This window comes from Salmo salar, chromosome 11 (genome assembly GCF_965601325.2).
Source record: "Salmo salar chromosome 11, fSalSal1, whole genome shotgun sequence".
Taxonomy (NCBI): Eukaryota; Metazoa; Chordata; class Actinopteri; order Salmoniformes; family Salmonidae; genus Salmo; species Salmo salar.
This window is the reverse complement of record NC_138301.1, coordinates 9,490,992-9,503,306: the sequence shown is the minus strand read 5'-3', so window position 1 is coordinate 9,503,306 and position 12,315 is coordinate 9,490,992.

Here is a 12,315-nt window from a genome sequence, read left to right as displayed (position 1 = left end):
AAGCCCTCGACAAAGGCATTGAGCTGTACCTGCTCTCTGTGCTTCTCACAATTAGCTCCATAGGGACACGTCCACAGCAGCAGCCACTGTTCGCAGCAGCCAAACCACACGCATCACCACAGGGACATTTTACCCAGCTGTTTTTAGACAAATATCACTGAAGCCAAAAATCTTACAAATGCCTAAAGTATTTGAAATGTTGATAAGTGCATTATTACTTCATTACATTTTTTAAAGGGGACACAACATTTGAAATGCACCTGAAGCAAGGGTAACAAAATAATTGTCTCCTTGATGATTCTGGATTCTTATCATACTGATCATCAAGGAGTCAATTATTTTGTTACCCTTGCTTCAGGTGTATTTGAAATGTCCTCTCCCCTTTAAGAAAGGGAATGGGGAAATAATGTACTTGTCATTGTGTGTGATAGTTTTCTCTCTCAAAGGTCAATGTGTGACACTGGGGCAAGACCACGGGTGCGTAGACTAGACCTATGTGGAGTTATATATAGCCGGGCGCCCATCACAGCTGTCCTCTGAAACTGGGTGAACCTGCAGAGGGGGATACAAAAGGTTCTGGCCACATACACTTGCTGCGCACACAAACACATGCCGGGACACACATACGCAACACATACAGAAACACCCCCAGACCGCATATAGAGTAATGTTTGTTGTTGGTTCCATAACTTTTGTTAGCGCCTGCCACTGTCTTCCAGGAATAGGCTCCATCACTCAAAGGCGTAACACAAGACTTGACAGGGAACAATATCCCTGCACATGGTAGGCCCAACGCTACGTTCCCATGCCAGCAAATGTGACGCTCATCTTTTCTGCCGCCTTCCACTCGGAGCACTGGGAAACAAAATGCCTCTGTACAGTACCGGCCCCTGAAATGGGACACCCCAAATCCCCAACGGTACCTGTCTACTACTCTACACACCACTGTTCCTTCCTATCCCTCCCTCCTACGAGCTATCTTACCATTTGCAATAGGGGTCTGTACAATTGGACAGCAGGTTGTCAAAGACATGAAGATAACGTATGTATATGTCCTACAAAATCACCCCTCATGTCAACAGGTGACCAAAAAAACATGTCACGTTGATGGATAAGGCTGATGGATAAGATGTCCTTGTACTGTTTTGAAAACGATAATAGTCAAAGACAACCGTGCTATGACTCACGCACCAACCTTCCCTAAGGGTGTGTTTACAAAGCATTGCAGACAGCGTGACTGGCCCTGACCTTGGATGTGGAGCAATAGCATTTGTCTTTCTCTCTCAACTCACCAAATGTAGTGATTTAATAAATGTATGACGGCTAAGGTGAGCACATTAAAGGCCTTCATCTGAATAACGTAAACAGGAGGTTTTGAGATGCAATAGTGTTTGCGGTGAGGTGCTTTTTCTGCAAAGACTAAATAGAAGTTTGTTTACCTAACCTAAGGGTGAATTTAATCACACCTGCTTTAGCAATGTTCATGCATTATCTTTGTTGACACGACTGCTAACCCTGCACGTGTCTAATTCTGAGAAGCGGAAGCATTTCCCCGTGTTTACGTACTGCACTGTGAATACTGAAATGCAAACTTGAGAGAAGATGAGAAGTGTCACAAAATGTAATAGAAGACTTGAATTCGAGTGTGGGGGGGGGGGGGGGGGGGGGAAATCGATGAAAATACAAATAGGCTTTCTCAGTCATTGTTCAGTTGTCAACTGGCCGTCATCTCACAAAACAAATAAAATCTAAATTTAAGCAGAAATTGCTTTATGTTGGGACCGCCTAACTTGGTAGAGGTGGTACCCAAGATAACAGACAATAATGTGCTCCCACCTTATGGCACTAAAATCATGCATTTACAGGGTAGTTATATAAACCAGTACATTTAAATTACATTGTAAGTATACATTGTTAATTGGTATTTTGCTAGTACTTACAAATTGTGATCCTTCATATAAAGTTGGAACAAACTGGTACTATGGGGTGAACAGGCAGACAGTTAAGCCCAGTAATGTACAATATCTGTGGTTGAACCCATGACACTGAATTCATAACATCTGTAATCAACTCACAACAGTACATTCATCATGGCACCTCTGTGTGTTTGGGGTTAGGTGGTCACAGGTCAACTGCCAAAGGGAGGTCAAGTTCCAGTAAGGAGGTCTTGGCCTATTGCATTGATATGCCAGCCAGAGCTTTGGAGCATGTTGCTATGTCTTTACTGTTCTATAATCCCACCAGATCCAAGATAACCACAAGGTTGGGGAGAATTATATTCTTGGATGGATTAAAAGCATGTTTTGTTAGGTAATGTGAGCAGTGCTTATGATGAGGTAGCTTTACTCCTTTAACCCCCTGTCTACCATTGCAAAGGAAAAGAGGGAGTAAAAAAGGATGTTTGGAAGATCCTTTTTTTATATATGGCGGCTTGAATAAGGCAAATAAATGAACTTCGCTGAACTATATACCAGACTTTTTACAAAAGCAAATCATTAAAGATCTATGTTAAAGACAAGCATATTCAATACACACATCATGATACATTACACTCTGATCACCTTGCTGAGCTAGTTATATGTTTAGCAGTTACCTACAGAATGAGCCTGTGTATGATCTAGTGTAGTTGATCCAAATGTTTAGCCATTCATGTGTGCACTTACCCATGACTATGTAATATTCTGAGCTCGTCATAGCCTGTCAATGAAATGGCTGCAAATAAGACATCAGTTTGATAGTAGGCGTTATGTAACACGTGATGTTTCGCTCCAATTGTCTGTAGGAGCTCTGTCTGAGCTTATCCCCTTGTCTCTTGAGGACGCTGCCAGGAGTGAAACGGTTTGTGCGTAGAGAGAGGGCGCTGTGTTGCTCTGGCAGCGAAATGCATTTGGGTGACGTGCGAAGGGAAAATTCTGTTTGTTGTCATGGTAACTGCCGGTATGGTTTGTCTGGAGCAAAAAACATACCCTGGCAAGGGGCTAGTCTGATTCCAACATTGATTCAGAGGAGAGCTCTCCTCCCTATCCTCCATTTTGAAAGAGACGTTCATCTTATTGAAAAGGCTAAACGTTTTATTGTGCACAGAATTTAAAGAACTAAAGGCTAAGACCCTGTTCAATCAAAACATGGAACTGGATTTCCAGGTAAAGTGCATACCCTGCAAACAGGGGATTTCCTGAGGACATGCAGTGACATTCCCATTAGGTCCCTTAAAGGTTTCAACTGACATTCTAAGAACCTTGCGTGATGGTCCCAAGGGAACATTCTCTGGGGGACCTTTGTCTAGTTCCCTGTAAGTTCCCAGGACGTCACTGAGGACCATGTCAGGATGTTCAATTTTACTAGTCCTGAGGACGTTGTGGGATGCTCCTATGGGAACATTCTCTGGGGGACCTTTGACTAGTTCCCTGTAAGTTCCAACGTCCTAAGGACTAATAAAATTAACATCCTGAGAACGTCCTGATTCCAGCACTCTGGAGGACATTTTCTTGGGGACCTTTGTCTAGTTCCCTGTAAGTTCCCTGGACGTCACTGAGGACCATGTCAGGTCCTTTTTAGGACATTCTTAGGACGTTAATTTTGCTTGTCCTTAGGACGTCGCATGATGGTCCCAAGGGAACGTTCTCTGGGGGACCTTTGTCTAGTTACCTGTAAGTTCCCGGGGACATCAATGAGGACCATGTCAGGACCTTTATATAACGTTCTCAGGAGGTTCATTTGACTAGTCTTTAGGGCATCGTGTGTCGATCACAAGGGAATGTTCTCTGGGGGACCTTTTTCTAGTTCCCGGTTTGTTCTTGGGGACGTCCACAAGAACAAACCGGGAACTAGACAAAACCTCTACGGGACCATGACATAATGCCCCAAGAACGTCCTAAAAATATCCTCAGGACAAACCGGGAACTAGAAAAAACCTCAAGGAGAACATGACCCAACTTCCCAAGAATTGTCTAAAAACGTCCACGGGACCAACCGGGAACTAGACAAAACTTCCACGGGTTCATAACACAACGTCCTGATGACTTTAGGCGACCATTTCGCGACGTCCTAACTACTCATTATTGTTAGCAGGGCAACAATAAAAATCCATCCTCCTCTGTATCAAGTTGCCACCATCTATGGCAGGGTTCCCCGACTGACGGCCCACAGGTGATTTTGTTTGGCCCCCCAAGTTTTCTGACAAAAAAGACAGTAAAAACACCAGAAAATCAGATCCAAATTATTTACATTTTGGAAATCTGTTCCAAAGTATTTCTTTGCATAATAGAGAGATGCTGTATATGTGATCGTATTAAGCAAGGTTTGAAATTATTAGGTTTTAGTCAAATGTTATATCTGATTGGGCTTCTTGCAGTCAATTTGCAGTTTACAAATTATTTATAATTATAATTATGTTCCGGCCCCTGACCATCCGCTCAAGAAAATCAGCCCACGGCTGAATCTAGTTGATGATCCTTGGTGACAAATAACGCTTTTAAACTGCCATAAATGCTAAATAACTACATGTTTTGAATGATGGGAATACAATATGTGCCCTTGCCTTTATGTCAGAGCATATCAACTCCCCAAGTCACACACCATTCTAGTTGTATGCTCTTTGGTTTGCACAATGCATTAAGCCTTTTGAAGGTGTCTCTCAGTCCATGGCATGAGCCCGACAAAAGAGAAGTATCTGGACATTGATCACCTGCTAATTCCCTTTACAGGGGAACAGGACAGTAAAATAATCATCAGGAAAGTCCTTCTAAATAGATACATTATCTGTGGAAAATGACAGTGGAAAAGCAACATATGGTCCAACATTATTCACAAAAATATATCAATAAATATATGTCCTTAATGTGGATAACTTGAATGGCCATTGAGTGGCACACTGACTGAACACCTGAAAGAGTGATAGCAGTCTGCGCTAGTCTTGGCTAAACTGAGACACAGTTGTTTGCTGTCACTGCTTGTTTTGAGATACATTTCAGTCTACCATCGTCCCGACTTCACTGGCGAGGAGCAGCGGAGGAGAGAAAGAGAGGAGAGGGATGCTAACAGCTCCTGCAGAATCAGAGCACTTCTTCTTCAAGTCACACGCACTAGAGGAATATAAATGCATTCATCAAAGACCTCACACACACACACACACACACACACAACTGAGGCATGCAGCATATGCAGATGTAACGTTCGCCTCATTCACTCGTACTCGACTGTAATCCGCTGCACAGCTGTAACACGATTGAGGTCTGCTTTGATTGTTTGCACGAGCGTGAACCGAAAGTCATACACATTCCTCCTCCAAGAACCCATACTAAAATTAGCATGACCTTTTTAAATCTTGTTTTTCTCACAGACCAAAATAGAAACGAAATGGCTCGAAGGGAAACAAAAAAGAATCCTCTGGTTCAGAGAAATGTCTGAGCTCAGGCTTTACATAAAATGAGCATTGATAAATTTAGCTTGGACTTACGTAACCACGCTCGATTTGAAACATACTGAAGAAGCAGAAAAAAACGTGAAACGTATTTCATTTCTCAGAGTTGCTCAGCTAATGAATTTGCAGTAAAGCAGCAGACGTGACACACGGTGTTGACAGCGACGCGCTTGACAGGGAGCTGGCATTGGGGAGCAGCTAAGTTGATAGACTCATGCTGTTATGGTAACGTTGCCTTCGACGTTGTTGGCCTTCTCAGCATCTGTTCTGAAAGCTCCTAAATCCGGGGAGAAGGTGCCTACCTAAACAGGTACGTACGCAGGAAGCACTGGGATAGGATCTACGTTTGCGCACATGTGCCTAACTTTACCAAAGTAAGTTATCAGACGGATCCAGCGCCAGTTTCTGAGGACAGGTCTTTTTTCTCCATCTTTACATCCAGCGGCTATATAGGCTCCAAATCATTGATGCATGATGGGAAAAAGACATGCATCCAAGACCAAATTAACCCGGGGGGCCCAGAAACTGTCTTCAGCAACTCAGTTATTCATCCCAAATACGATGTCCAAATCTTCATCTTAACCTTTAACAGAGGTTTGATGATTAATACAGACATAGACATTCTATTTTTGTAGACCCGCCATTCAGGGCAGAGTGTAACGATGTGCGCTGAGAGTCGGGAAGCAAGTTCAGGGAGTGAGTGTTTTAATAAAATAAACGGAACATAATACAAAACAAGAACCTCAAACAACACACAGACATGAAACAGAAACAATGACGCCTGGGGAAGGAACCAAAGGGAGTGACATATGTAGGGAAGGTAATCAAGGAGGTGATGGAGTCCAGGTGCGTCTGATGACCTGGTGACCTAGAAGCCGGAGAGGGAGCGCACGTGACAGTACCCCCTCTCGACGCGCGGCTCCAGCCACAGGAAGCCGACCAAAATGACGATCCCGGGGAACAGGAGCGGACCGGTCACCTCTGCTGAGGAGCAGGAAACCTGTCAATCCGGCTGAGACGCAGGAGCATGGCGACCTAGAGCACCGGAGAGAGAGCATAACTGACGGTACCCCCTCCCCGGCGCGTTCGGCTCCAGTCGCGGGACGCCAACCCAAGGGACAATCCCGGGGATCATGAGCGGACCGGTCACCCCCGCTGATGCGCGGGAACCTGTTGCCGGCTGGGATGTGGGAACCTGACAGACTGGCTGAGCCAGCCCCGGCGCGTTTGGCTCCAGCTGCAGGACGCCAACCCAAGGGACAATCCCAGGGATCACGAGGGGACCGGTCACCCCAGCTGATGCGCGGGAACCTGTTGCCGGCTGGGATGCAGGAACCTGACAGACCGGCTGAGGGGAGCCTGGCAATCCGGTTGAGGCAGGAGAGCCTGACGATCCAGCGAAGGCATGAAAGCCCAATGAGCCGGCTGAGGCAGGGGAGCCTGTCGATCCGGCTGAGGCATGAGAGCCTGTAGTGGCTCCCGGATCCAACATCATTCCCACCTAACCCCCCCCCCCCACCCCCCCCCCAAAAAAAAACACTCCCTGATGCTTCCCTTAGGTGCACAAGGGGTTCGGGGGGGGGGGGGGGCAGTGCCCCTGTGACAACAATTTTGGACCCCCTTGTGGCCCCCATAAATGTGGAGTATGAAATAATTTTACATAACTCATTTTTGCTATCGTTCTTTTTTTAGATCCGTTATTAGACAGTGGCAACGCGGAACACTAATTTAACCCACACATTTTCTAGAGGGACGGCTTTAGGCGGAACACAACAGTATCGTACCACATACAAAACGATATGACAACAATAATGTCTAATGTAACTGGTCCCTCTAACAGCACAACTGTTAGATAATACAAAGGCATTATGACGACCAACCCCTTTAAAAACATTCACACGTTACACCATAGGCCAGAAAAGGTTAAATGTATTGGCCATGCTGTCAAACTAGCATGACTTCACCCAGAGAATGCCAGACTTTGATGACAAAGTAATTGAGAAGTTTGCCCACAAGAAGGACTGTCGCACCACCTTCTTGTTCAAGCACAGCACAACAACGGTGAGTCCAGAAATATGTCTCGTATGCTGCTGCTGCAGAAGTGATGTAATATGCCAGGGAGATACATGTGTATAGTGTAGCTAAGAAAGTAACACTAAGTGTACAGTGCATTCGGAAAGTATTCAGACCGCTTTACTTTTTCCACATTGTTACATTACCGCCGTATTCTAAATTATATTAAATAGTTGTTTCCCCTCATCAATCTACACATAATACCCCATAATGTCAAAGCAAAGAAATATATACATTTTTTTACTGAAATATTACATTTACATAAGTATTCAGACCCTTTACGCAGTACTTTGTTGAAGCACTTTTGGCAGCGATTACAGCCTCGAATCTTCATTGGTATGACGCTCCAAGCATGGCACACCTTTGTTTTGGGAGTTTCTCCCTTTCTTCTCTGTAGATCCTCTCAAGCTCTGTGTCAGGTTGTATGGTGAGCTTCACTGCATAGCTATTTTCAGGTCTCTCCAGAGATGTTCGATAGGGTTCAAGTCCAGGCTCTGTGTGGGCCACTCAAGGACATTCATAGACTTGTCCCAAAGCCACTCCTGCGTTGTCTTGGCTGTGTGCTTAGGGTCGTGAACCTTCGCCCCAGTCTGAGGTCCTGAGCAGGTTTTCATCAAGGATCTCTCTGCACTTTTCTCCGTTCATCTTTCCCTCAATCCTGACCAGTCTCCCAGTACCCTGCCACTGAAAAACATTCCCACAGCATGATGGTGTCACCACCATGCTTTACCGTAGGGATGATATTTGCAGAGGTGATGAGTGGTGCCTGGTTTCCTCCAGACGTGAAGCTTGTCATTCAGGCCAAAGAGTTCAATCTTGGTTTCATCAGACCAGAGAATTTTGTTTCTCATGGTCTGAGAGTACGTTAGGTGCCTTTTGGCAAACTCCAAGCTGGCTGTCATGTGCCTTTTACTGAGTAGTGGATTCTGTCTGGACACTCTACCATAAAGGCCTGATTGGTGGAGTGCTGCAGAGATGGTTGTCCTTCTAGAAGGTTCTCCCATCTCCACAGAGGAACTTGAGCTCTGTCAGAGTGACCATCGGGTTCTTTGTCATCTCCCTGACTAAGGTCGTTCTCCCCCGATTGCTCAGTTTGGCCGGGCAGCCAGCTCTCGGAAGAGTCTTGGTGGTTCCAAACTTCTTCCATTTAAGAATGATGGAGGCCACTGTGTTCTTGGGGACCTTCAATGCTGCAGAAATATTTTGGTACCCTTCCCCAGATCTCTGCCACAATCCTGTCTCGGAGCTCTACAGACAATTCCTTCGATCTCATGGCTTGGTTTTTGCTCTGACATGCACTGTCAACTGTGGGACCTTATATAGACAGGTGTGTGCCTTTCCATGTTCAATCAATTGAATTTACCACAGGTGGACGCCAATCAAGTTGTAGAAACATCTCAAGGATGATCAATGGAAACAGGATGCACCTGATCTCAATTTCAAGTCTCATAGCAAAGGGTCTGAATACTTATATAAATAAGGTATTGTTTTTTATTTGTAATAAATTAGTTAACATTTCTAAAAACCTGTTTTCGCTTTGTCATTATGTGGTATTGTGTGTAGATTGATAAGGAACATGTTTTATTTAATCAATTTTAGAATAAGGCTGTAACGTAACAAAATGTGGAAAAAGTGAAGGGGTCTGAATACTTTCCGAATGTTGTGTAGTAAGCTGTGCCTCACCCAAAGAATTTGGTCCCTCTCCCCCTCAGAACTATTGTTTTGACTTGGTGGTGCACATGTAGCCTTTAGCCTGTTTTAGAGAAATCAAATCATCAAATATTGTAAGAGATTTCATTGTCTGCTTACGTGTACCCGTTATTTAGCCTACTGTTCTGACTTGGTGTACAGGGAGAATACTTTAAGAACGGCCCATGTCCAGAATTCTCCCGCTGTCCATTTCAAAATTGCTGAACGAATAGTCATATAGGCTACATCCGTATCAGCTAACTCATATCTTAATTGAAATTACAGCTTGCCTCTTATCTGCTCATCGTTCCCTTATGCCATAGTTTGTACATCTCTATTGTTATATTGCGTATATACACTGGATGTAGAAAACATTAGGAATCCCTGCTCTTTCAATGACATAGATAAACCAGGTGAATCCAGGAGAAAGCTATGATCTCGTATTGATATCACCTGTTAAATCCACTTCAATCAGTGTAGATGAAAGGGTTAAATAATTATTTTTAAGCCTTGAGGCAACTGAGACATGGATGCCATTCAGAGGGTGAATGGGCAAGACAAAATATTTAAGTGCCTTTGAACAGGGCATGGTACTAGGTGCCAGGCGCACTGGTTTGAGTGTCAAGAACTGCACCGCTGCTGGGTTTTTCTCGCTCGACATGGGCCAGCATCCCTGTGGAACGCTTTCGATACCTTGAAGAGTCCAAGCCCCTTACTTTGTGTATTATAATTAGCTCCTGTGCTTTTCTTCACGAGGAGGGGACACTATATAATGTTATTGGGTCTGTAACCATGTTTGCCAGTGACAGTCTCTTCCCATTCAAATATTTGTGTTTAACAAAAAGTTCAGTAATAGACCCATGTAATTCCAGTTCATGTTGCGAGGGTTTCTTTTTTCTTTGCATAATGCGCTGTCTGTGCGCCAGTATTGTCTATAAAAGTGGATCCTCTTGATTGTATTTTCCTTCCTTTCAAATGGTAGGTTAACCGCTGAGTCCGCGTCTCTCTCTCTCTCTCTCTCTCTCTCGTCACAGCTCTTTTGCTTGTACTTGCTTATAAATTAGAGTCGTGTTAATGATATAAGAACAAACATTATGCATTTTCTGAACATACATGTAATAATGTTTGTGTATGGTTCAAAACAAGTCAAAACTCATGTCAGCATTCGTTATTATTGAAGGAGAATGCGGTTCTTATCGAGTTACACAAATCCACAAGGAGCCAGTAGAAACCATATTTATTTAAGCAAGTCAGCCATATCAGCTATGATTTTTTTAAAAGGCAGGAAGTCAAGCTGAATGAACTGTTTCATTGCCAGATGAGGCTCCACTGATAGCCAGGTGTAGTGGTGGTAATGATTCACTCCATGATGCTGAAAGGAAAGCACAGCTGTCAGAACAGTTTGTAACAGTTTGTGGATACCGTTTGTCACCGTTATACTGCATTTAATGTATTGTTAAGTGTTGTGTTGTGTAGTGGCTTCGCTGGCATGCATCTACAAAAAAATTGGTTGAGTTTGCCCCTCCAAAATATACACACTGAAGTTGCAACTGCCTATTAGATCAAAGGAAGAATGAAGACAATGTCAATAGAAGAGCGGACAGTTGCTTTGTGTCTGTGCTTGCTGGAAAATGACCAGAAGGTTTGAAACAGAATGGCCGCCAAGTAAATGTCAGCCTTCCTCATTATCACCCAGGATCCAATAAACATATTCAAATGACCTCTCGCTTGCATGTCACCTTGCTGTTCAACTGATCCTCCCTACCATCCCCATCTTGACTAAGAAACACGCAGTAGGTTCTTCCAATGTTCCCCTGGCAAAATGACCACCCCCCTTATCAAATCTGGACTGGGGAAGGGGGAGGAGGAATGCCTACAGCAGAAGTCAAATGAGTTGTGGATTATACAGGGCTACTTATGAGGCAGGAACTTTAAAAGAAAAGTATTATTTTGTGATGTCCAATTGGTAGTTACAGTCTTGTTCCATCGCTGCAACTCCCGTACGGACTTGAGAGAGGCGAAGGTCGAGAGCCGTGCGTCCTCCGAAACACGACCCCGCCAAGCCACACTGCTTCTTGACACAATGCTCGCTTAACCTGGAAGCCAGCCGCACCAATGTGTCGAAGGAAACGCCGTACACCTGGCGACCGTGTCAGCTTGCATTGCGCCCGGCCTGCCACAGAAGTCGCTAGAGCGCGATAGGACAAGGACAACCCGGCCGGCCAAACCCTCCCCTAACCCGGACGACGCTGGTCTAATTGTCCGCCGCCTCATGGGCCTCCTGGTAGCGTCCGGCTGCGACACAGCCTGGGATCGAACCAGGATCTGTAGAGACGCAGCTAGTACTGCGATGCAGTGGCTTAGACCACTGTGTCACTCGAGAGATGAGGCATGAACTTAACAGAGATAGAAACAAAGGATGCTTGGTTTCGTATGAGTCTCTTGGTAGATATTTCTATTACAAATGGAAAGTGATCTGAGTGTGGTGTGTTTGTGTTTAGGGATATCCAGTTGTGAACCCCCCTATATTGAGTACTGAGCAGTGATACCGAGAGGCTGTGGCTCGAAGTCTTGGCAAGACTTAACGAGACTCATGTGAGGTTTGGCGTTATGCAGCAGATGGCAAGTCGTCTCATACCCAGTGGCCCAGCCCCGGGCCTCTGCCAGGAAACGGAGGAGCGGAGGCTTCCTTAATGATTCTCTTAGAGATGCCAACTGCTCCACTGCGGCCGCAGCAACATGGGATACATTTTCTTTTTAAATGTTTTTATTTTACGTTTATTTAACTAGTCAAGTCAGTTAAGAACACATTTTTATATACAACGATGGCCTACACCGGCCAAACCCGGACGATGCTAGGCCAATTGTGCGCCACCCTGTGGGACTCCCAATCACAACCGGTTGTGATACAACCTGGATTTGAACCAGGGTGTCTGTAGTGATGCCTCTAGCACTAAGATGCAGTGCCTTAGACTACTGCGCCAAACGTTAAAGAATGGGAGTTGTAACTGGGGCAATGCATAGGCATTTGGACATATGGGACTTCCATAGCCAAGGCCCTTATCATCGCCTATTGTTCAGCAATTCTATAGCCCTGTAAGAAAATTGTAGAGAATGGAGATAAGATTCAA